The sequence below is a fragment of the Pipistrellus kuhlii genome, unplaced genomic scaffold, assembly GCF_014108245.1.
Source record: "Pipistrellus kuhlii isolate mPipKuh1 unplaced genomic scaffold, mPipKuh1.p scaffold_m20_p_8, whole genome shotgun sequence".
In the NCBI taxonomy this organism is placed as follows: domain Eukaryota; kingdom Metazoa; phylum Chordata; class Mammalia; order Chiroptera; family Vespertilionidae; genus Pipistrellus; species Pipistrellus kuhlii.
This window is the reverse complement of record NW_023425584.1, coordinates 57,020,461-57,048,224: the sequence shown is the minus strand read 5'-3', so window position 1 is coordinate 57,048,224 and position 27,764 is coordinate 57,020,461.

The window sequence follows — 27,764 nt, the reverse complement described above, 5'->3', positions numbered from 1 at the left end:
AAATGTCCAAAGCTCCTAAAACCACTTAAAAATAGTTTTCTATAAGGAATAGGGTGAAAACCAATAATAGAGATCTGTGAAATGCATATTCTATTGCAAAGATGAATATATGCCAGTTTAGTGCTTAATTCATCCCAGGTAGCAGGACATGGCCGGTTTCAGCTTTGTCTTGAGTCCTGGGGACTCCTCAGGCTGTGTAATACACAAAATTTTAGTGTCACAGACTATATCTACCTTATATCTATAAATAAATCTGTATCTGTATCCACATACTAGACAAAAGCTTGGCATTCTCTACCTTTCTAACTGAGCAATTTGTGTTTGTTGTACATTTTTTAACAAGTACAAAACAAACACTTGGTTACTCATCAGTTTTCTTTTGATCTTTCTTATCTACTGATCTACCTACCTACATAGCCATATGTTTTATTTAATTTTATTATTAAAAATCACAATCTAGAGGACACATTGGTGGCATACATGTGTAGAATTTCCTCCATACTATTGAATAGATTCACTTTCCTTTTGAAAACTGACATTATTAAATTACTCATAAGTTGAAATTTTTTTTTATTTTTTAAAACATGAAAACCATTAAAATAGTAACTGAAAAATTTGCTCCAGATTTCACCTCAACTAAATATCTGTGTATATGAAAAACAAAAAGGGACATATACATTGGAGATATTTCTTTGCAAGAATTCCATGATTAAATTAAGGCTTTTCAAAGCATATGTAATTTGGTTTATGATCAATGTTTTATATAATATTAACATCTTCAGGCCTCATAGTTTTGTGGTTACTAATCCTACCTAATAGGGAATATGCTAATTGATGCTCATGCTATCACAAAAATGGCAGCACCCACAGCCAATAAGGAGAGAATATGCTAATTGGCTGCCCCACCCTCAAATATGGCAGTACCCATAGCCAATAAGGAGGGACTATGCTAATTGACTGCCCTGCCCTCAAAGATGGCAGTGCCCACAGCCACAAGATGACAGCGCCAAGTTCCCTCAGCCTTGCTGGGGTGGCAGACACACAGCAAGGCAGGTCCTGCCCCCAGGTGGGCCTAGCCACTCTGCATGCCTGCCTCCAGAGTTCCCCAGTCCCCACAGCCCTCCAGTAGGGTCAGCCCAAGGAGTAGGCAAACCTTGGATGGCAGCTGCTCAGCCTCTCATGGCTGGCCTGAGGCTCAGGTAACCAGGGCCAGCCAAGGCTTGTGCTGCCAGGAGTGGTGGCAGCAGAGGTGGGATGGGGCATTACTTTCCTCTGATCGTTGGGTTGCCTCCTGCCCATGAGGGCTCCTGGACTGTGAGAGGGGGCAGGCTGGGCTGAGGGACCCCGCCCTCTAGTGCATGAATTTATATGCACTGGGCCTCTAGTTATCGCATATTACCATTTCTACCCATATCTCAGTTGATTATAGACCTCACCAAATAACTGTGGCATCTTAGTTTTCTAGTTAAAATCTCCCATCCCTCTACCACAGTTCCTGAGGCCTCTCATATGTTTCTAGTCTTAATCCTTAGAAAGCCACTGTGGGGTGGAGCTTGCTACACCTGCTGCTGCCTTCCTTGATAAAGATGCTTCTCTCTGATGATTCCTTTTCTACTCATGGGGTTGTATTTTGGCATAAAAAGCCATAGCTTATTCATCACTTTATCTCAATGCTTAGGAAAGTATCTGGCACATAATAACTATTTAGGAACTATGTATGGATTATATGTATTAATGAATAAACTCAATTGTTTACATGTACTTAATGAGTGTCCAATATGTACCAACACAGTGCTGGGATTGAGGATACAATGATGGGTATGAGACACTGGTCCTTCCCACAAAGAAAGCATACCAGGTGTACTGTTAATAATTGGATTTTGTAATCAAAGAAAAGATGATAGTTTCAAAAGAAATATCAAAAGTGTTTTCAAAGTAATGTTCATTGCTAACTACACATTTCTCCATCTTTCAGGTAATTTGTGAATACTGTCCCGATAGAACTTTTCTTATTTTGAGACAAACCATTCAGAGACCCAATTTTCCATTTCTTTGTATGTTTTCAAGTGCTACTCAGAAAGTGTGTGTTTCATCGATCAGAACAAGTGGTAATCTGAAGGAGCAAGGTCTGGTGAATACAGCCGGTGGGTTAATACTTCCCAGGCAAGATCTTTTAACATGTCTTTAACTGATTTTGAAGTATGAGATGGTGCGTTATCATGAAGCAAAATTACCTTGCCGTGTCTTTTGACATATTCTTGTCATTTCACGATCAAAGTGTGGTTCAAATTGATTATTTGTTGTCAGTAGTGATCAGTATTAACAGTTTCACCTGGTTTTAGAAGCTCATAATACACCACACCTTCCTGATCCTATCAAACACAGAGCACTGTTTTCTTTCCGAAGTGATTTGACCTGCAGTCAATGTTAATGGTTGACCTGGATCAATCCTTGATTTTGTGCATTTGGTATTCTCAAAATAAATCCACTTTTCATCACCAGTCACAATTCGATGCAAAAAAGACCTTCTTTCATGGTGTTAAAGCAACATTGTACTGATGACTTTTAGTTTCCCATTTGTCTTTCGTTCAGTTGATGTGGCACCCATTTTCTCGCCTTTAAAATCTTTCCCTTTTCTTGTAAATGATCAGAAATTGTTTGCTGAGCAAAGTTTAATCTTTTTGCAAGTTGTTTTTGAGTTTCACATGCATCTGCACCCATTAATGCTTGTAATTGTTGGTCTTCAAACTTTTTAGGTTGACCTGAACATTTTTGTCTTTCACATAGAAATCATCACTTTTAAAGCATTCAAATCAATATTCACAAGTGTCTTGAGATGGAACATGTTCACCATAAGCTTCCCAAAGCTTTCAGCAGCACTTTTCTTCAAAATAAAGTAATGAATTAAAACTTCCCACAAATGTTCTTTTTTTTTTGGCACAAAATTTGACATTTTTAAGCATAAAAATATCTATGATGTTACCACCTTCAGCAAATTTGATGTATGAAGTTTTGAAACTTGTCAATACAACAAAATATCACACATATCAAATTGCATATATATATCAACATATGTGTAACTCCACTATAGAAAAAAAAAGTCCCATTAACCAGCACACTTAGTATACAGATCATAGAATAGGAAATTATGCAGTGCAGGGTGTCAGGTGTCCAGAGGGAAGTGCATGGTGCTGGGTGGGTCCGGGAAGGGCCCCAGGCCTCCCTATTTAGGATCCATCCAGTCTATATTGGTGTATAGTTGGCTCATTGTTCTGTTTAAGATGTTTTTGTATGGAATTGGGCAGAGAAGTTCTTTATTTCCTGGAACTAGGAATGCTTCTTAGCACATTTTCTCTTTAAAAGAGAATTGAGCATCTCCAGAAATTCTAGGTCATTTGTGGGTTTCAGGTCTTTAAAAAAAAAAGTGCATATTTTTTAAGCAGAAAAATAGTACTTTAATGCATTTTCAGTTTCTAATTTACCACGAGGGAATTTTAGAGGAGAATCTAAATTTATCTTCTTGTTTTCCTTTAAAAATATACCATACTAAGCATAATGTCTGAAAACTAAGATGAAAATTCAAGATTAATTCACTTTTTTGTTTTTTTTTTTGTGAGGAGCAAGAGTATCTCAGTTATTTTTAAGATATACATTTAAATGCCTTTTTTTTTTTCTTCTTTAATCATCACGGCGGGTGTGCACGATGATGTTGGTGGGGTTTCTTTTATTTTTGGCAAAGCATTTAGTTTACAATTTTGTTTTTATGAAACAAATTTCAATGGGACCAATGTACTCTTTGGAACTCATTTAATATCACATAGAGGTTGGCCATGATAAGAAACTCCTTTAAATGAACTTTTTTCTGCTCTGTACATTCACATGCTAATATTCTGTTAAGTTTTAATACTCATCCTAGCTTTTGAAAGTTATTCTGCCTTCGGTTGCTTTACTCATGCTCATCAAAACACAGTCAAATGATTAAAATATGGCTCACTTTCTAGTCATTTTCTGACTGGTAACATATTGTAGCATTTTTATGAGTATAACACAGTTATTTTAAAATGTTTTATTAATTCTCTCTCTGAGTGTGTATATGAAACACATCATTTACATTTGATGTAAATGAAGAGAAATGTATATCATCTAAACATTAAATAAAATGTTTCTGTGGTAAGTTTGTGAGAGAAAAGAGCAATTACCATTTTAACTACTATTGAAATAGCAATGCTAGATTTATTATTTGTATTACTGGTAGAGGTTTTTTTTTATTTGTAATTTAATCAGGGTTACATGATTTCATGGATGTTACACATTTTTTGATTTTTTTTCTAATGTAGGTCTGTTATCTCCTTGTATAAAAGGAAATGGGTGCGTGAATGAAATGTATATCTTTTCTTTAACAAGGGTGTTAAGCTGATGATTCCTAACATTATTCATGTCACATAGCATACAGAAAACAGTAGTATTTATATAGAACACTAAAGTCAACAAATAGGTTGCTGATGACCTTGAGGCAACTACCTGGACCCTTGGATAGTAGCCCTGGACCTTGCCCTGTGAGAAGATCAATACCTCAGCACATCTGTGCCCCACTCACAACACCCACGGGGAAGGAAGTGCTATAATTGTGTGCAGAGGACAGTCTTGATAAAATCATGTAGTGCAATTCTGTAAATGAAAACTTTGGGCTGTTTTCTCTTCCTTCTTTCCTCTATTCTTTTTTTTCTTTTTTTTAACATTTTTATTGATTTCAGAGAGGAAGGGAGAGAGAAATAGAAACATCAATGATGAGAGAGAATCATGGATCAGTTGCCTTCTTCACGCCCCCTACTAGTGATTGAGCCTGCAACCTGGGCATGTGCCCTTGATTGGAATTGAACCTAGGGCTCTTTAGTCCACAGGCTGATGCTAGGGCTCCTCTCATCTTTTAATGTAAAATTTATAAGAATGTTTTGCTGAATAAAGCCAATAAACACTTACTGTAAAATATTTGGATAAAATAGAAATAACATAAAATTACTGATAATTCCATTATCTCCAAATATTGGTGGTTGGATTGTACAATTGTGATCATACGTTGTATACAGTTTTATACACTGCTTTAAGAAAAATATGATTTTGTACCTATTTCCCTATATAATTAAATATATTTTTAAATTGTAGCAAGATATTCCATTAAATGAATATTCTATAATTTTATAATTTATTTTGCTAGATAGGCAATTCTCATTTCTTCCTAGTATTATAGTTAATGGTATTAATATATTTCCTTACACATAATAAAATATATTTCTGGAAGTAGAATTAAGAGATTTATTTTAGTTGTACTAGCTGCATAACAATTAAACTCCCAGGTATTAGCGCTTATCTAAAAATGCCTTTTGCTCACATAAAGGTCAATCAGGGTGAGGCACAGATTTGGGGTAGTGGTACAGAAGGAAGGCCATTATTCAGTCCCAGCATAATGATGGCAAACTCTGCCCTTGTCAAAGCATGGCTTCAGTGGTCACCAACCAACAGTCTAGGGAAGGAAAGCAAAATGGGATATTGCATAGAAGGTTTCTATGGGTCAATCCTGGAGGTGGCCTGAATTCTACTCAGAATCCCTTGGTAGAAACTGGCCATAGTTGGACTTCACCGCATTACCAGGGAGGCTCAGGAATGCACTTTAGTTGTATGCTCAGCTACCTTGTGTTCAACTCATGATCATAATTGCAAGCATATTTAAAAAATATTGTTATTGATTTCAGAGAGGAAGGGAGAGGGAGAGGGAAAGACATCAATAGTGAGGGAAAGACTCAATGATGAGAGAGAATCATTGATCAGAGGCCTCCTGCACACCTCCTCCTGGGTATGGAGCCCACAATCAGGGCATGTGCCCCAAAAATGGAACCGTGACCTCCTGGTTTATAAGTTAATGCTCAACCACTGAGCCTCACCAGCTGGGCTCTAAGCATATTTTTCAAATTATCCTAAGAAATATTTTATCCAGTTTACACCCAAACCAACATTGTGAAAAAATGGTTGCTTTACCTTAACATCAATAGGCATATTTTAAAAATGTTTTCTGGTCTTAAAAAATGAAAGATTAACCATTGTTGCTTTAAATAGCAATTCTTTAATTACTACTGCAGTTGAGCATGGTTAATATGTAAATGGACATTTTTTCTTTCTTTTTGATATGAATTCATGAAGTTAATCATTTTTTTTTCAATTCAGGTGCATATCTTTTTTTTTTTTTAAAGTGATTTAAAAAACTCAAAAAGCTAGGGAGAAAGCACTTTTTGGTGTTGATTTTTAACAACTCTGGATTTATCTTTTAACTTTGTTTCTACATATTTTTCAGAGAAAGCCTTTGATGTGATCAAATCTAAGAGTTTATGTTTCCCGTCTCTTTTATGTGTTGTGGAATGTTTAATATTGTGGCATGTTTAATCCTCTTTTTGTTTTTCATCTCCTTAGTCCTTTAATTTCTTCTTTATACCTCTGTCTGTTCTGGCTTTTTCCAGTCTGATCATTTCCCCTTGCCTGCCTCTCGGGGGTGGCCTTTCTGCCTTGGTCTGTGAATTCTCTCTCTCACTCTGCCCTTGTCTCTGTCAAAATTGATTGCTTCAGAGAGTCATTTTGTAGAAAGAAGTCAATTATACCTCTCATTATTAATACACTTATTAAAATACGTAATATGTCCCAGGCACTTTTGAGTGCTTCAAGTGTAGTATTTCATTTCATCTTAACACCATTTGGGCTAAAGAAGTTAGATTACTTGCCCAAGGTCACACAAGTGAGTAACACAAAATGAATTTGCATTGTTAGAATTTGAAATATTAGAATCAGGATTCTGGAAGATAATCTGGTTGAGAGCCTTTCCAATCACAGGGCTCAGGTTCAATGCTCGATTTGGTAATGCTCACAGCACAAACACGAAGAATACTCTTGGCTCCTAGAGCTTGAGTTTCCACTCAAATATCTGAAAATCTCTTTTCTAGACAGTTCAGCTCTACGGTGTCCATCTCATTCTATTCCTCCTTGATATGATGTAGCAGAATCAATTTTTATTTAAATAGAAAACTCAGTACTTCTTACTAAGTAAAATGTTTTCCTTTTGAAACATCTTTTTTTTTATTTTTTAGATCACATAAGGAATTATTGGCACCGATTAATATACTGACACTGAGTAAATATCCTCTCAGCCCTGATGTCGCATGCATTACAGTTAATAATTTTCTGTTCATGGATTTCCTGCCTGCTTGTTCCTAGATGGTATTATTCCCTACTTGTTTCAAATTTGACTCCAATATCTTATTTGTTCAAGTCTTATAGATGAAAAAGGTGCCATAAATATCTGAATCTCATTGCTATATACTTTTTTTCTTCACAAAATAAGGGTCTGTGAGCAAATGGTATAATAAAACTCAGTATGGAGGCTATATGCATGACACATAATTGGGTCACTGACATATCAAAATTAAACTAATTCTGTACTTTCCAAACTCACTTCATTTTTATGTTCTATAACATGCTTAACTATGAGATTGGTTATCCTTCCTCTGAACAGATTGATACACTGCTTATAATAAAATTTATTATGTATGTATTTTTTAGGAGGAGGGAAGGGGATAATAACATTCAAGTTTGATTTCATAATTTTGAGAAGAAAACAAAGAAAACTGGTGGTTCCAGCATCTATTAGCAGATAGCTTTTAAAAAAGAAACACCAAAAAAGTTGAGTTATCATTTTCTATTTAGCAATGGATTAGTAACTCTAACAGAAACATAAAAGATCATGTAGCCTCATTTGTGACTAGAGAGCAATAACAGTTTTTGGCAATTGGCCTGTGGAATTTTCTCATTACTTTAGAGCCAGACCTAGTAATTTCCTTGTCTATCAACAAGGCCATTTGTGCATAGTCACAAACAAAGGAAAATACTGTATTAATGTTTCAGAGCAAAAAATCCACCATTTCATTTTAAGAATACTTTTATATCAAGGAAATCAATATCAGAAAAAATTTCTTTACATTTAATCTGAATTAATAGACAAAGCAGTATATATAGTTCTCAGAACAATGGTGGATACTCTGGACACATCTTTAACCCATCTCATCTTTTTATTTTCTTGATATTTTTTCTAAAGATAAGAGAAAATATATAACTAAGATTTAAACTCTATGAATAGTGATTATAAAATTTTAAAACCAAATGATCTGTACAGAAATTTTAGAGATGTAGATTTTTTTTTTTTGCTAATTATACTATTCTTATTAAAGGTTAAAAGTCCCTAAAAAGCCACTATTTCTGTTGTGAAAAAAATAATTAAGCTTAATTCATTAGCTATTAAATCCAGTTTCATTACCTTGAGTCAGAGGAACTTAAGTCTCTTATTGTTTTGGTCTACTTAAGTTTACCATTAAAATTCTTTAAGATATAAATAAATACATGTGTGTTTTTTTTCTATTTTGGGAGATAGTGAAATTATAAGTACCAAGTTTAATATTTGCAAACTTATCTTATATAATAAATAGATAATATGCTAACTAGCGAACTACCATCTGGATGACATTCTGGACAACTGTTCAGAAGACATTCTGGACGAAGCCAGAGCTGCAAGGATGGGCTGGGCCTGTGAGGGGCTGCGAGGGCCGAGCCCCTTGCGTGAATTTTGTGCATTGGGACCTCTAGTCATTTTTACCTTGGTAAAAATGTCATATTAAAAATCTTTGTCCATATAAATAGGTTTGAACTCATCTTTTAAAAAACATTTTTCACAACTATAAGCTTTACAGATATTACTTTATTTTTTAAATTTGCTTTTTAGTGTACATTGGTTAAAGTGGCATGAGTTTAATTAAGATAGTTGGCATAAAATGAAAATGTTGAGATGTACATATTTTTCCATATGTAGTAAATTACTTCATAAATCTGTAAGAAATGCCTGGGGTGGGTTAGTGAATAATGTATTGTGCTTCAAGTGTGATACATTCATTCCTTTCCATATGCATTTTATAACATTCAGATTGAGACTACTGAATTGCATTTGAAATTATGTCAACTTTGTAAAATAAGATATAGGATATAGCCATATGATCTATTCAAACTTAGTTATATATTCTAGTTTTCCTTTTGGAGCCAAAATATTCATATTTTACTCTAGTAGTTGCAATTCATTGAGCCATATGAAAGTTACTAGATTAAAAACCAGATTTTTAGTTTTTGGAGATTTTATAAAATACACACAACTCTGAATATGTATATTTTAAATTTGTAAAGTTTTAATAATATGGGAAATAGATTTTTATAACCTACTAGAGGCCCGGTGCATAAAATTTGTGCACTTGTGGGTGGGTTCCCCAGCCTGGCCTGTGCCTTCTCACAGTGCAAGAGCCCCATGAGAGGCTCCTGAGGTAGGCCAAAAGGTAGGCCCCACCCACCCATCTGGGGCTCCTCAAGGGATTACCCCAAAGAGGTAGGCTAAAGCCAGGGGTCCTGCCCCCATTGTCACTGCACCGGGCCGCCAGAACCTGCCTCCATGCTGCGCAGAGCCGCAGCACCCACCTCTGTGCCACACATGCAGCATCAAGTCCCTGCCCACCCATGCCCATCCACAGCGCACACGGCCTCCTGGTGATGGTTGTTATGGCATGAGGGTCTGAGGGCATCACAGCGTGAGGACAGGATGACCACATAGGCTTTTATTAGTATGGCCTCTAGGAAACACCGCCTATTCCAGAGCTTCTGTAAATGTGGTTCTATTCGATCTCCAAATCTCAGAAAGGAATTATTTTTTTTTAAATCTTTTACTTGTGAGGTAGCCTGTTTTTACATTGTTGAAAGGTTTTTAGGAATGTGATTGTGACAAATCTCAGAAAAGTGAACAAGAATTTGTGCAGAACTTTAAAAAAATTCTTACTCAAAAGTTTTGCCTGCAAAACTATGTTTATACTAAACTGGGTTGAAGAATAGGATAAGAACGAAACCCTTAAATTAACATCATGATTAACCTTTCTATAACTTTTCTGAACATTATTAACATTTAGTGAATTAAAAAATCACAACTAAGAATGCTACAGACCTTTCATGTTTGATAAAATTTTTATGAGAAATAAGTGCAAATTGAGTACACCCCAAGGTATGTATTCTATGTAAATTATATTGCTTTGAAATTTTACTAATAGATTATTTAACTTTCCATTGAACACAAACCAATAATTACTCTGTATATGCTAAATTATAATAAAATAAGTAATGGTAATGTCTTTTAATTTCATGGTTAATACTGCAGTAAGAGATGTCTAGAATGTATCTTTGTTAATGGCTTTTAACCTGGTACAGACCTCTGTTCCAATGTAAATTTTGCAAGTTGAAGAGGAGGTAAAGAACTTTTCCTAAATCCATTGGGATTTGAGCACCTTGTCTCAAAATAACCCTCATGCCAAAGAGATATATTTTGGGGTGACAAATTCTGCTCTTCTTCACTATCCTTCCATCTGCAACGCTACCTCCTTAGTCAAACCACAGTCATCTCTGCCTATATTGCTGTCAGCATCGACTATCTAGTTTTTTCCCATTCCTGTGTCCCTCTTATCTAGTCTCCACATTGTTGCAGTTGTGATATTATGGGGGAGGAAGATATTTTATTTACTTTTCTAGTTTTTTTCTGGCTGGTCTAATAATTAAATGAACAGATTAATAAGAGAATATATCCACATTTATTACATTCATACATATGGGAACCCCATGTACACTGGAGAGTCATAGATTCCCCATACATCTGAGGTTCAGAGACACAAAGTTAAAATGAGGTTTATATGGCATTCTAGGCTAAGGATGAGGCAAGGTGCCTGAGGCTTCAGAAGGGAGGAAAGTCATTCAAAGGAGCAGGGCAAACAGAAGAGCAGATGTTCAGGAATTGTAAGTTTGTCCTGCCCAATAAATAGGTCATAAAGACTAATAACACTTATTATGGGCAAGACCCCAATTTAAAAATTTTAAGGGAGAGGTAAGAGTTTCTTGTGAACCTGAAGTATCTCAATTGCCTTCAACTCAAAATAACCCCTGTGCCAAGGTAGCACATTTTATTCTGAACTCGTTCATATGTTTATTTCTCTTCGTGTTGCCCTTTTATTTCGTTTTATTATTTTTTCAATTACAGTTGACATTAAATATTATTTTATATTAGTTTCAAATGTACAGCATAGAGGTTAGACAATTACACAATTTACGAAGTGATTATCCCCAATAAATCTAGTACCCATTTGACACCATACACAGTTATTCTATTACGAGAGGCCCAGAGCACTGGCAGGGTCCCTAAGTGGCTGCCAGCTGCTGGCTGCCAGCTTGGGACTCCCTCTCTTCCCCTGGCCAGTCTGACCGCTGGTTGAACTCCCAGAACTCCTGTCGAGGGGACAATTTGCATACTATGCCTTTATTATACAGGATTGACTATGTTCTATACTTTATATTCCCATCATTATTTTGTAACTACCAATTTGTAGTTTGTAACCCCTTCACCTATTTCACTCAGCCCTCCACCCCCCTCTCATCTGGCAACCCTTGGTTTGTTCTCTGTAGCTATTAGTCTGTTTCTGCTTTTCTTATTTATTTTGTTATTTAGATTCCATATATATGTGAAATCACATGGTTTTAGTCTTTCTCTTAGTATAATACCTTCTAGATTCATCCATTGTGTTACAATTGATAAGGTTTTATTATTTTTTAATGGCCACTTCTTTATTCCTCCATATCTTTAGCATTTAATTTGGATCACATTATTTTTCTGCTTTGGGTTTTATAGGGCTTCACTGAATTTAATATAAAATACACATTTTATACCATGGCTCCTAAGGCACATAATTGTTTGGTATTCTAACTTTAGGCCTCAGGTAAAGGTGTTTTCCTCAGAGGTCTTCCCTGACTATACTACCTAAAGAAGATCTGTGTGTGACATTTTCTTACTCTCTCATATGTTTCTACGATAATACTTGCAATTTAATTAATTTGATTTTTTTTTAATCAGTTTGGTTTCTTTTTTGTGTGTGTTCTCTATAAAAAGTTAAGCCAAGTGAGAACAGATGTAGCATCTGACTAGGTACTAACTAGTCTAGGACATCACTCTCTGCCCAGTAACTGGCACAGTTCCTAGTTGACATAAAAAAAGATATATGTTGAATGAGTATATTTCATGAGAACATGCATGGAAAGCACAATACACAGTGTCTTGTTTATATCAAATGCTAAATAAATGTTGGCTATAATGACTTGAGTTCATATTTCAAATTCTGGTTGAGGTTATAAGAGAGTATAATGAATTGTGTTAAAACAATAGTTATGTGTAACCAATGTCACCCCAAAAAATTTAATAAAAAACAAAAACAAAAACAAAAAAACAGCCCAGCCAGAGTGGCTCAATGGTTGAACATTACTTATGAACCAGGAGGTCATCAGTTGATTCCCAGGCAGTGCACACACCTAGGTTGTGGGTTCTATCCCCAGTAGGGGGCATGTAGTAGGCAGCCAATCAACAATTCTCTCTCATCATTGATGTTTCTGTCTCCTCCCTTCATCTCTGAAATCAATCCTAATAAAGAGGGAATATGCTAATTGACCATAACACCCTCACAAAGATGGCTGTTCCCACAGCCAATAAAGAGGGAATATGCTAATAATTGCCTCACCTTCAAAGATGGCAGCACCCACAGGCACAAGATGGCAATGCCCAGTCCCCTCAGCCCTGCTGGGGCAGCAGGCATGTGGCATAACCAGTCCTGCGCCCAGGCAGGTATAGCTGCTCCACGCCTGCATCCAGAGTCCCCCAGTCCCTTCAGCCCCCCAGGGCTGGCCTAAGGTGCAGGCAGGCCTTGGATGGCAGCTGCCCAGCTGACACCTGGGGTGCAGGCAAGCCTCTGATGGCAGCTGCCTAGCCACCCAGAGCTGCCCAAGGATCATGTAACCCGGGCTGGCCAAGGCTTGTACTGCCCGCAGTGGCAGCACAGAGATGTGATGGGGGCATTGCCTTCCTCTGATTGCCAGGTAGCCTCCTGCCCCTGAGGACTCCTGAACTGTGAGAGTGGGCAGGCCGGCTGAGAGACCCCCTTCCCCTCCAGTGCATGGATTTTCATGCACCAGGCCTCTAGTAAAATATGTGAAAACAAACAAAACAATAGTAATATAGCAATTGACTCAATTATTCCCCCCCTTTTTTTTTTTGGTTTATTTTTATAGTTCTTTGATGGAGTTTTTTTTTTTTTTTTCTTGTATATTTCCCTGACAAGAATGTTTGGGTGTTTTTGTGATAGGAAGGTTGGTGGTTTCCAAATACATAAATTAAATTTAGTCTTTTAATTTAATAGCTCAATTTTGAACTAATTATAAATATAATTGACCTATCCAGTTCAATTGTAGTTATTAAAATCTGAGTAAATCCTCAGAAAAAAATAGAGAATAAAATAATCAAGAAAGAAAAGTATTTTAGAACCCTTTAAAAAAAAAAACCAAAAATTCAAATTGATGACATTTTGATCTAAGAGTGATGGCTAAATAGTCTGTGTGGAGAGGATGTGGCTGATGTTTCCCAGTGGCAGGGTGGGAGGTGGCCTGCTATTCCCTCTCTCCTAGACCAGGCCCCTTGGCTGATGTTTGTCACATTGGCATTTGCTATGCAGTTGTGAGGATAGCGTAGTCTTGTCACTTTCAGTTTGGGCAAAGCTCCATCTCATCGCCACTGAGACTGGGTATGTGGTGAAACAGCTGTAACTGCTAAAAGCTATAGGAACAGTCAAGAAGAAAATAAGACCACCCCCAACCAGATTTATGGCTTAAAGCTGGCAGAGAGCAGTTCATCCGACATGGGACTAATTTCACCTAAAGATAACCTCTAACCTCATTATATACTCATTGTAACACATTAGCTTGCTCAATGACACATCCCACACTACCATGATTCAATAGAGAAAAGCCTACATAAGGGCAGGAAATGGCTTAGGGGGGTCCTCTGAGAAATCTCCACCACTTCCCTGGAAAGATCCTAAATATTCCTTCTCCTTTTAAATACCCTTTCCCCAGATTAAATCCACCCCAAATAGAGGAAGCAAATTCCACCACAGCGGGGCTGCTTGCCTGTGGAATGGCCCACTCTGTCTCATTGCATCACCAACAAACTCACTTTCACTTTAAGCTCTATGCTGTTTTGTGTTGGAATTCTTTTCTGCACTCATCAAAGAACCCAAAGTGGGTCATGGATGCTTGGGTACCAGGATCACTAGAGTGCCTGCATCTCAACCTTGGATCTTTCTGAACTTTTCTGCTGTTTCTAGTCAGTCCCAGCCTAGGTAGAGGTGTAGGGTTTTTTCTATGCAGCTCTTGTTATAGGGCACTCTAGTTTTCCAAGATAGATTCCATATCTGCCTTCTTGAGCTGATACTTCTGGATCTTATCTATACAAGAAGAATGAAATGGCTGCCCCTGGATTGGTTTAGAGCAATTTGAGAGGGAATCTCATTTCCACTTCCTTAGATAGAAGGTTGGGATGGGTGCCACAGTGTGAACACCTCCCAAACAACTTTAATGAAAAACTGGGTGCAGATATTCAACCATTTGTTTTCTTTTCTCTCTTCCAATAACCTCCTTATGACGAAAGGAGGCATGCTTTTATTTAGTTACCCTATTTTCTAGGGTAATGCATTTTCCAAATGTATTTCTAGGGTCTCATTTTCCAAAGAATGAAGGGTATTTCCTCCACTTTGTGAGAGTACTGCATGATTTGAGTTTTCCAGGCTTGGTTCTTAGTATGCTACCAAGGGATGGGGTGAGGAATAAGAGTATTTGAGAAGTCCTTTAATGAAACAACAACCTGATAATCAAGCTTGTAAGGAATTTTCTTTCTGTAAAGTTATATTTTGTTTAATGAGCAAAATACTAGCAAAACTTCCCCCTCCCATTTACATTTCTACTTTCTTTAAAAAGTTCTAATTTTATTTTATAAGGCAAATGGATACCTTTGGCTAAATAGGTAAAGATCTACTCATAAAGGTAATCATAAAGACAAGATAATTACATTCACAATTATCTAAATATACCCTCCTTTATATAAGGCATTTACATTGAAAACAAAAGTAGGAGGAACAGGAGAAAAATTTTAGTACAGATGTTAAGTTACTCATAAGACCAAGAGAAAAAAAATAGATGTGTCAGTGTGTCTATAAATGCAGCTCACCATATATAAATTATGCTGGGTTAGCAGGTAACTTTAGTTCCTGAAGTTCAAGGGGCTTAATAGAAATCTTTCAGGAGTTCACAGTATAGTCTGTTTTGGTTGATAACATTTAAATTCAAAAGTTGTTGTCTGCTCAATCTTCTCAACCTCAAATTCTCCTCTGTATATCCTATCCACATTCAATTTCTTGTTCCTGATTTTGTCTGATTTAGTGAGAAGCAAGATTCATGTAAAGAAGTTGCTCAGTCAGCACATAAAAAAAGGAGGCAGAATTTGTAGCATTGGCTCTGCTTGTAGATAAGCCGTGAGAAGAGACTGCAGTTATTAAAATAAGATTGTGATTGTTAGATGCCTTTGCCAAGAGGTTTATTAGAATAGGATATGGATCTTGTTAATTAACTCAGTAAAAAGTGCTAACTTTAGTAGTTCTCTCTGGAAAATACAGAAGAGGCCATTTGTATGCTCTAAAGAGTGTTGGAAAATTGACACCTTTTTATTCGAAAATGAGTAGTGCCTACTCTGTGCCATGTACTCTACCAGTGGGCAGGATAAGCTGGGCATTGGACTAAGGTACCAGGATAGACTATCTGAATTCCAAAGTGAAGATCCAGGTGCAAAAGAGAATTTTCAAAGGTAAAACCAAAATGCAATTTTCTAACATTTGAAATTTCTGACTTATTTTGAGGTCATTAAATTATCAAGAGTGGATATTAAGTTAAAGAGCTTTTGAAGTAGGTGTAGGGGTGATGGTGGTTAATTTCTAAATCTGCACTGTCAAGCGTGTCTGTATGTGTCTTCAGCTGTATCTGGAGAATGGACAGCGGTCAGACACAGGATGGAGAATCCAAAGGCAGGAGGCTGCCATTAGCAGTCTAAGGGAGGACCCTTAGAGAGGGCGATGGTGCTGCACTAGAAGTAACTCCACCCTCTTCCCATGGGAATCCTGTGCTAGAAATGCCGGCCCACCATCAACATCAAAGGCATTCTGTCCCCAAAACTTCCTACTAGAGGTGGACAGATTCCCACAAGTGGGCACTCTCTGCAGTGACCACTGCTAAAAAAGAAGTAACATAGCACTTTCTGTAGTTGTTCCCTATAGTTATAATTCAACTGTAAGGTCTTTCAAAATTACTTAAGATGTCTAATGGTAATTGAAGATTTTTTAAACCCTTTTTTTTGCAACATCAACTTTTTATTGTTTCTCAGTAAGCATTCTTAATCAAATAAAAAACAACACAAAAGACATATCTATAGTGGTTTCATTTGTACCAACAGCAAACTATATATTGCAGTTTCGCCCTTTCTAGGAATGCAACCTTTAAACAGTCAATCTGAAATTTCCTCATTAGCACTAGTGAGACATCTGCTTGATAGGACCCTGCCAAACCCACCCCTAACCTTCATCCACCCCATAAAAAAGATGTCCTCAGCTGGTCGATGTTTCTCTCTCATCGACATTTCTAGCTCTCTATCTCTCTCCCTTCCTCTCTGTGAAAAATCAATAAGATATATTAAAAAAAAAAGATGTCCTGGCCTGAAACCATCCTTTTTCTTCTTTTGTGATTAATTTCCCTGCCCCACCATACTTCTGCCTAAAAAAGTCTTTCCATTTTGTAAAGCTCTTTGGAGCACCTCTCTCTATACTAGATGGGATGCTGCCCGATTCACGAATCACTCAACAAACCCAATGGAATGTTCAAATATCTTGGACTGAATTATTTTAATACTAAACTTTTTTTCTGTAGCACCACTGAAAACCCAAAGTTGAAGAGGAGAGAGATGGAGAGGAGAAGCGATTTGAGGGGCACTAGTAGGACAGGGTCCACACCCCCATGAAATCACCTGAGAAAAAAAGTCAACTTTAACACCATGCTCAGAGAAGAAACAGAAAGACGGTCAAACTAAGCTTTCTGGAAAGACTATTTTCATTCCTCCCCCTGTACTCAGATTGTAGAGGATACAGAAGGTATAGACTGCAATCTAGAAGTGGAAGTGCAGAGAAAGAGAAATAGCTGTTTATACCCCCTTCTCAGAAGGCAGGTTCCTGACTAAATCCAGACCTTGCTGGTGCAAAAGAGAAGATTTAACTGCAAAGCATATTCAAACTTTTGATTATATTATTGGATGGGATATTTTATTTATTTATGTACTTTAAAATGTTTTTATTGATTTTTTTAGGAGAGAGAGAGGAAGGGAGAAGGACAGAGAGAGAAACATCAATGAAAGAGGAATATAATCGATTGGCTGCCTCCTGCACGTCCCCTACAGGGAATTGAACCCACAACCTGGGCTTGTGCCCTGACTGAGAATTGAATAGTGACCTCTTGGTTCCTGGGTGGAAGCTCAATCACTGAGCTACAACTGGCCAGGCGGGTAGGATATTTTATTTTATTTTATTTATTTAGTCTTAAAATATATTTTTATTTATTTTTTTACAGAGAAGAAGAGAGAGGAAAAGAGAGAAACATTGATGAGAGAGAAACATCAATCAGCTGCCTTTTGCACACTCCCTATTGGGATGTGCCACAACCAAGTACTTGCCCTTGACCAGAATTGAACCTGGGACCTCTCAGTTCACAGACCAATGCTCTATCCACTGAGACAAACCGGTTTCGGCTGGGTGGGATATTTTAATTAACAAACTGAAATAGTTCTTGCTTAAGTAACTCTAAGAGTAAGCAGAAAAGATATTTAAAGTGAAGGTAGGAAATAAAAATAACTGAAGGTGTTTAAAGTGAGGCTAGGAAATAAAAATAAAGTTGTGTCATAAAAGTATTTCATCATTCATGATGACATAAATCTTTATAGAAACAATGTGAGGCAGTCCGTGTCCTCAAGGACTTAAGTCTGTGACACTGCGTATTTTTTAAAAGGTTGATATTAAATAGGGTACCATAGGGACAATTGGGAGGGACTTTTAACCAAGATAAAAAGGCTTAAGAGAAAAATTTTCAGAAAAATGCAATATAAGTTGAATCTTACGAGATAAGTTGGTGTGAGCTGGAAGTAGTGATGAGTGTTCTGAGTAGAAGGAGGAGCACACTCATCACCATGATCTAGAGAGAGTTTGTGCCTAAATATACTGCCGCCTTCCCTTATTTCTATCTAGTGAACTGAGTGGGGCCAAAGAACGTGAAAGGATTATAAAGGCTGTTTTTGCGCCTTTGAGTCTCTCTGCTCTTTGCTTCTTTTCCTCTGCACTGTACACTATCCTCTCTAAATGTATGGAATGAACATTTCTTTAAGGCAGAGGACCTTTTAGTCCAAACTAGAGAGTAAAGAGACTCATGGAATTTGAATTCCAAAAGAATCTTCCAAATCTCTCCAGTTAAAGTTCCTCCTCCTCTCCCCACATTAGTTCCAGGTCTTGATTTGGGGACTGGGCAAGAGGGGGAGAGATTGTTGACCATTTCTGACACAAAGTGAATTAATGTTTTTTCTTCTCTTTATATTTTCCTATTTTAATTATTTAACCTCGTGGGTGCATCCAATTCCACATGTGCAAATTGAAAACATTATATATCTACAAATGTGGGCCATAGGAAGGCAGACGCTAACCAATAATTCTTGTATATTTGAGTCTTGCTATTTTGCAAGAGGTTATGCAGAACTGGACAAAAGCAGTCAGCAAAGAACCATAATGCCATAAGGATGCACAGTGAATAAAGTTGGGATTAACTTAAATAAACAGGTGACCAGTTTATCCCACAGATCCTTATTTCCTAGAAGACTCAAACTCTCAGGTGAGCAACAAAAAGACAACACAGTTCCAATTTTCAATTCTAAATGTTTGAAATTGAAGAGCCACATGGAATAAGAGGAGAGGCTCAGCTCCCGGCCACAGTCCTGCTTCTCTATCCTGGGTCTGTCCCTCTCCAGTTGGACGGCTTACAGAGAACCATTGATCCTATCTGCGTCTTTGTTTTGTTATCTAGAAAAGGCCCTTTTCCATTTCAAAATGTTGTTTTAAGGATCAGAAAAGTTAATGCATTTTACACTGTCAAGTACCACACAAATATTAGTGGTTATTGCTTTGCCAACAGACCTGGTTTTAGGTCTTGGACCATCATGTGAGCTCTGCAGAGTTGAAATTCTTTTACTTCTTACGAGTTGCACATCCTTGGGCAGGTTATTTAACCTCATGGGTGCATCCGATTCCACATGTGCAAATTGAAAACAATGTGTATTTTGTAAGGTTGTTATAAGCTTTAGCAAGACTATACTTGTTGAGTATCCAGTTGAGTGCCTGACACTCACAAGTATTCAAAACTGTAGGCTAATTGTTTATTAATATTAAAGTAATAATAATTGCCCTTATTTTCACCTTTCTTCTAGCTTTGCTCCAATTATCTAGGGCTGGAACTCCAATAGGCCCCTGGTAGTTGTGTTTAGATTCTAGATGTTGCTCTTTCTCTGCTTAGCTAAATGGGCAGACAGACACCTCTGGCTGGATAAAGCAGCCAGAGCTTTACTTCATCATGCTCTTAGAGGGTGGTTCCTGTTTTCTACCGTTAGGCCCTGTGTACATGCACATTATGTGATCTCAGACTTGATTCACTCTCTAATTTATAAAACATTTTTATTTATGTCAGAGAGGAAGGGAGAGGGAGAGAGATAGAAACATCAACAATGAGAGGGAACAATTGATTGGTTGCCTCCTTCATGTCCCACTATGGTGATTGATCCCAGAACTCGGAAATGTGCCCTGATTGGGAATCCAACTGTGACTTTCTGCTTCATAGGTCAATGCTCAACTACTGAGCCACACTGGCTGGGCCACTCTAACTTTTGATGAAGGATCTAGGATCTGTGTTGGACAGAGAAACCTAAGATCACTCAAAAGTCAAAATGATATGAAAATCTGAATCCTTCATTCCTGCAACATGGTTTGAATTTTTTCTTCTGGGTTGTCACTTCTTTGCAAGCAGAAAAAAAGTCCTTAGGTGCTATGTTCCTCTCACTCTGGGCCCTGGTCATTCTATCAGTGGGGACACATAGATTGCAAGGCTAAAATTACTAAGGATGTGCTTTCTATTGCAAACCAGAAGCAAACAAAGTGAAGACTTGGGAAAAGATCAATAATTAAACCTTTTCTTATTACTTGGCTACTATTTTGGATTCTTTTAATCTAAAAACAGTTAAACAAAACAGAAATGAACAATCCAACCTTTGGAATTGGTCTAAATCCCATTTTCTTTGTTGCAATGAGGGTAGGTGACATTGATTTATTAGGATAGCCTGCTCCAAAATCTATCTCAAAAATGCATTAAAAATAGAAACAATTATCTTGTCATTTGTTAATCTATTTATTGGTTGAAAAATATTGAATGATTAAAAAGAAAAGGTAGCCGAAACAGGTTTGGCTTAATGGATAGAGTGTTAGCCTGCGGACTGAAAGATCCCTGGTTCGACTATGGTCAAGGACATGTACCTTGGTTGCGGGCACATCCCCAGTAGGGGGTGTGCAAGAGACAGCTGATTGATGATTCTCTCTCATCGATGTTTCTAATTCTCTATCCCTCTCTCTTCCTCTCTGTAAAAAAAATCAATAAAATGTATTAAAAAACAACAACAAAAATTCAACAACCAACCAAAAAAAAACTTCTTTAAAAAGATAAGTTATGTATTATTACAGGTTCACATTCCCCTTTTAAAATCTTTGATGACAAATGTACAAAAGGTTTCAGAATTTTTAAGGTTTTAGAAAGGCAATAAAATGCATATATTGTATATTGTATGACATTGCAGCTGGGTCTGGGCAACATTTTATACTCAAATATGCTTATCTTTCTTTGAAACATGCAAATAGTAAAGCTATGTGAGATGAAATACAGACTATATAGTCTCCCATTAGTTCAGGAGGGTTTTGCTGCCAAATTTGGTTCAGTTATGTCACAAGTATAAAAACACACTTATATTTTATAATTTTTATTTTATTTATTTAATTTTTAAATATATTTTATTGATTTTTTACAGAAAGGAAGAGAGAGAGAGAGAGAGAGTTAGAAACATCGATGAGAGAGAATCATCGATCAGCTGCCTCCTGCACACCTCCTACTGGGGATGTGCCCGCAACCAAGATACATGCCCTTGACCGGAGTTGAACCTGGGACTTTTCAGTGCGCAGGCCGATGCTCTATCCACTGAGCCAAACCGGTTTCGGCATATTTTATAATTTTTAGATTTTGGAATTTTACATAAGAGGTTGTGAACCTTAAAATTGTAACCAAGCTGTATTGATATGAAATATACCGATAGACAGCTTTCATGGACAAACATATTTGGAGCAATACAACTCACACAAAAAGGGATATTTGGTTACATCATGAACTATCAAATTATTTCATAATTTTTGAACCCAGTTTTATCTGCATACCTTTGTACACTATGGTAACATGCATTTTTAATCCTTGCAAGTTGCCAAGTGAACTCTTGACTCCTGACTCTCCTTTAAATCTGCTGCTATCTGCCCAGCATTTCCATTGCAGTACAGAGCAACTCCATCCAACTATTCATCAATCAAGGAATAAAAAATTATTTCTGTTCACATTTTCTTCTCCCACACTCTGTGCCAATTTTGAATTCACCATCCATTATTTGCTTTATTAAAAGTCACAAGTAGCCCTAGCTGGCTTGGCTCAGTGGATAGAGCACTGAACTATGGACTGAAGAGTCACGAGTTTGATTTCAGTCAAGGGCACATGCCTAAGTTGCAGGCTCAATACTCAGTAGGGGGTGTGCAGGAGGAGCCAATCAATGATTCTCTCTCATCACTCATGTTTCTCTCTCTCTCCCTCTCCCTTCCTCTGAAATATATATAATTATATATCAAATACACTCTACATAGACAGGAAAGTGTTTCTTTATAATTATTGTTCATATTATATTAATCTATTGCTCAATATACTTAAATGGTTTTCCATTGTACTTAAGTTAAAAACCAAAATTCTTCACAAGAAGTATAATTTCCTGGGAAATCTAACCCCTACCTATCTTCCTAACATTACCTTATGCCATTTTCTTCTTCCTGCTGATATTCTTGGAAACTTCAACATTATTTCCCTGTGAAGAGGTTTATATACATGTGTTTTCTACTTGGAGTGTGCTTTACCTCCAATTCTTTGTCTGGTTGTCTCCCGCTCAACCTTGTTTAAATGCTGCTAACTATAAGAGAGTTCTTCTGAATTTAAAGTAGGTTTCCACTCTTACTCTTTTTCACAGTCCTCTGGTCTTTCCCTTCTACTTATCACGATTTGATTATGTACTTATTTCAGTGTAGTTGTTTTTTGTTGTTGTTATTAATGTCTGTATCCTCCATTAAACTATAAGACCTACAGGGTCAGGGTCAATATCTTTTGGATCATTACTATGTGTCCATTGCTTACCAGAGAGCCTGACATAGGGTAAGAGCTTTTAAATGTTGCACAAACAAATACATGAATAAATGAATAACTTAATTGATAGTGACTAACAACTAACAAAGCAGCCTCACCCTTATTACCACATTCAGTCTCAGAAAAAGCATGTGAAGCAAGCAGGACAGGTAATTTTAGCACTAGTTTACTGATGAACATGACAAACCTAAAAAAGCTCAAATGATTTGATTAGAATCACATAAGACCAAGAATAAAATCTTAGATTTCTGATTCTTAGCTTATCACTTTAAAAAAATATTTTCCTCAAAATACTCTATACTATTTCTCTGTATTTGAAAACAAAAGTAGATTTTGAAATAATGCTTATAAAGTTCAATAAGAAAACATCATATAAAGGAATTGCAGGTAGTTGAATTCAATTCCTAGAATGAATCTTGCTAATTGCTTCCTTTATCAATTGGACTTTACAAAATTTCATAGGAGATAACACAAAGGTAATCTATGTGGGGACTCGGAGTCACCTTTATAAAATGATAAAAGAGAACACACTAAGATAAACCTAACCTTGCCTTAAAGAGTGTGTGCAAGTATTGAAAATCAAGAACTGCAATGAAAATCTGCCTTCTACAAAGGGAAAATATATCATATGAAAGATAAATAAATGCATTTTCTTACTGCTTGAATGAAAAATCTTATTGAGGCTTTCTTTGTTGATTAGGGAGTATTCTTCAAGTCTCTTGCATGCTAAACCACTTACATACAAAGAATATTTAATTGCTAAAATATAATTCTGAATGAGGACCTAAAAAAAATGAAGTTGTATTTTGAATGGGAAAGGTTATCCCAGGAGGCCAATCTCTTGATCTTATTTCTCTTATCTATAAATGAAAGGCTTGAATAGATGTTTCATAAAGTAATTTTAATTTCTAATATTCTTTGATACAAATTCAAGAATCGGGAGGGAGATACTCTATATGAAGTCCTTAATATAAAGTGGACTGACCTAGTTTTCAATCTTATTTCATTCTGTTTTAAAAATAGTCACTAACAGACATGTTAATGAAGGCAAAATTTTGTTATAGATTTTAACAATTCTTCAAACCAGGTCAGGCCATCTTCACACCGTTACATCATCAAACAGTGTCTCTCAAAGTTCTGGGTCAAATCTGCTAAGTACTAGAAATGGACTGACAGTAAGAAATGTAGTATGGATCAAAGGTTAGGCAGCTCTTGCCAAGAAAAGATATTACAGTAGACTTCTAGATTTATGCTATGCTTTTCAGAAAATATAGAAGTTAGTTTTCCAGAAATATGTTGGTGAACTCACACAGAAAGACAACCTTGATTGTAGAATAGCCACAGGCACATGTGGCAGATTGTGAAGTCTATTTGCTCATGATTCATGCAGGAGAGGACAATAACAGTTAAGAGTTTGGGCCCTGGAATAGACCTGGGTGTGAATCATGGCTCTGGCAGATGAGTGTGTGTGTGTGTGTGTGTGTGTGTGTGTGTGTGGTCTTGGAAAAGTATTATGCTGTCTATGCTCCTGTCTATAAAATTATAGGAATCTCTTTTTCTATAAATGAGACAATGCATGTAAATTCTTTCACACTAACATATTACTTTTTGCCATGCAAGGTGTTAATAAAATTATTTCTATTTCAATACAAATGTTTCACACTTAAAACAAGAGAAAGGGAAAAATATAATGTTATCAATATAATAAATATAAATTATTGTTTCTAAAAACATAGAAATGTTTTTTAAGCTTTATTTTAATTAATCTGACTAATTATGAATGATAATGCATTTATTTGCGATAAAGAGTGGCCAGCCTTAATTAGATAATAACCCTCCTCCCATTTCTTTTTTTGTTTGTTTTATTTTGTTTTTCTCAGTCCATTCCTGTGGCTCCATATGAAGTGTTTTTCCCATCTGAGCCCAGGCTTTCTGGAAGCTGCTCTTTATTGTCACATGATTATCCTCGGCTGCAATGCTCCCACACATCAAAGCAACAAATGCAGTGTAGTGATTGTCCATAATTGCATATCTACCCACTCTCTGCCATTTTTGTTTGTTGTAAGTAATCACACTTACAACAATCACACACAGTTAGCTGGAGAGCATCATGTACATTAAATGGCATGCTACTGGCTACCACTTTTACTTTGGAAAAGTACTTAAGACAAAAACATGTAGATTCTAAGCCAAGAATTTTAGTTATTTGAATTCTTTATGTGCAGTTCTTGAAGAAAGCATGCACAAGCTTTGATTTTGATTACCTAAATATAACTAGAAGCTTATTGCAGGAGAAATATATGAGAATTAGCATCTTACAGAGGCATGGAGTAAGCATTGGTAGGAAGAGATAAATAAACATAGGAACAGGTATATTTTCTCATCAAATCCTAAATTTCAAGTACTTTGCAGTGAAAAACAAAGAAAGGGAAGATGGTTCAGTGCTCTTTGGGAAATGCTAATTTTATGACCAGGAATTTGACTAGATAGTTGAGGAAATCCTGATATGGATATTTGTGGTGTACAGACTATAAATTGGATAACTAATTTGGGGAGTGACCTAGCAGTGTGAGAGGACTAGACCTTGCTGCTGGTTACATCCTATTCTTACCATTATGGCCTCTTTAGGTGTCAGGGTTCCCTAGTATAAATTATGGAACTCAAGTTCTTGCTCAAATGGTCCTCTTGGTTTCTTATTAAAATGCTCACAATGTATATAAGCATGTAAAAGAATTAGGTACTGGGAGGAATCCTTTTTCAAATTTGTTTTACTCAGCATTTCCCAAATTTGGACATGGAACAGTTTTGGAGGTAATAATACCTATTGAAATCAAGGATACAGAGAGGCTTGTATGGCTGTGATAGAGCATCAACCTATGAACCAGAAAGTCACGGTTCAATTCTTGCTCAGAGCACATGCCTGGGTTGTGGGCTTGATCCCCAGTGTGGGGCATGCAGGAGGCAGCTGATCAGTGATTCTCTCTCATCATTGATGTTTCTATCACTCTCTCCCTCTTTCTTCCTCTAATATATATATATATATATATATATATATATATATATATATATATATATATATATAAAATCAAGGACACAAATATAAAGAACATAAGGGTAAGAAATAGCTGCAGAAGGGAACTCCTCATTTGCAAATATTTCCCTGGGAGTTAACACTCAAGACCAATAAAGTTTACATTATTAACACTTCAGAATATGTCACCATTAATTAATTTTCAGATTACAGGGTCTCTCATTTCCCAGAAGACAGTATCCTAATGGAATAGAGATAGTAATAGTTATACTAATAACTATCGATATTATTTTTTTTGAAAAGCTATACTGGGTGTCTGGCACTATGCAAGCTATCAAATATTAAACATGTGCAAATTTATTCTAACTTCCTAACAAGTCCACAAAGCATACAAGATATCATATCTAACTTCAAATAAGAAAAGATATTTTAAAATGTTAAGTAACTTTAAAAAGTAATACAATTAAGGTAGCTCTGAGATTCAGATCCATGTTTTTTTGCCTCTTAATTACCTAGGAAAGAGTGTAGAGGGCAAGAGGTAAGAATCTGTAAGAGGAGGACCCAGCCCCACTGAGGTTTCTGTGCAGTTAGAGTGTGGCCAAGGTGAGAGAACACTAGTCCCTAGTAAGACTGGTCAACTGAGGTATGAGTGGGAGACAAATGCATATATATCTATCTTGATTCAAAGTCTGACCATGCTGATACTGATTAACAGACCACGGAATTATAGGGCTCAGAGCCTATCTCATATATCACCATCTTTTGATAAATCAATCACATGGGTTGATTATTCCAAGGGATCCTTTTCAATTTTGCCATAACCATACAGATAGCACTGTGTGTTAATCATATGACTATATAACAAATTTTGCCTAAAAGATGATTGGTTTATGGTAAGGAAAACACTTTGCCCAATGGAAAATCTTCAGTTGTTATTCTTAACTAGGTGCATCTAAATCTCATTTTAAAAATGAGCTAAGTCTTGTAATAATAGTTGCCAAAGAGTGAATGAAATCAATAAAATGAGAGTTGATTTTTTCCTCTTTATGAGTAGGTGTAAGATGGTATAACTTAATTATATTAAAAGGTTGGTAAGAAAAACAAAACAAAACAAAACACCAAGAAACCTCACCTTCAGAGTGTTGAATGATAGTGGAGAAAACTATGATTTATGGTAAGTTTTTGCTCACTTTTCATGGCTAATTAGTGATCAAAACTTTGGTTTGCCTTTGAATAACCTCTCTCTGTGTTACTTTTTAAAAAATATGTATTTTTATTGAGTTCAGAGAGGAAGGGAGAGGGAGAGAGAGTTACAAACATCAACGATGAGAGAGAATCATTGATTGGTCCTCCATGATCTGGGATCAAGCCAGCAACCTAGTAGGAATCGAACTCTGACCTCCTGGTTCATAGATCAATGTTCAACCACTGAGCCATTGCAGCCAGGCCTCTGTGTCACTTTTATTTTATTTTTTTATTATTATTTTTTATCCCAATGCTTTGGTGCACTATTCATTTTTTTTTAAATCTGAGGTGTTACTGATCCTAGGTTTAACTGCCTCTTTCACCTCAACGCCAATACAACTTCTAGATTGCTACCAGAATGACTTTTGAGTTACAGCTTTCAAAATCTATCTCACATAAGCATTTAATTACAATGACCCACATCATAATTACTCACAAGTAAGCCACAGCATTATTTTTTCCCCTCATTTTCAACTGTGCTCTATCTTGCATATATGTCTCCAGTTACACAAGATACTTCCATTCATCAGGCATAATAAAAGTATCAGTTATTCTGTTAAATTCTCTTCTGTAATGCTCCCCTTCAACTGGGTAGATAATACTCATGGGACAATGTGCATACATGTTACTCTCTCTAGAAAACATCTCTTGGCCTGCACAAAGTGCTTTTGTAAGAGTATTATGCTATGACATGAAATCTTTTTGCCTCTCTTCTGACTAGAATGATGAGAGGAATTCTGTGATTTATTTCTGAAACCTAGTTAGCTAAATCAGCAAATATTTAATACATTTCTAAATTTAGACCATACTGAACTTTGGATACCAAACCAGAAAATATCAGGACCAGGTCCAGAATTCACTGGTATTTAGAATTCTACTAACC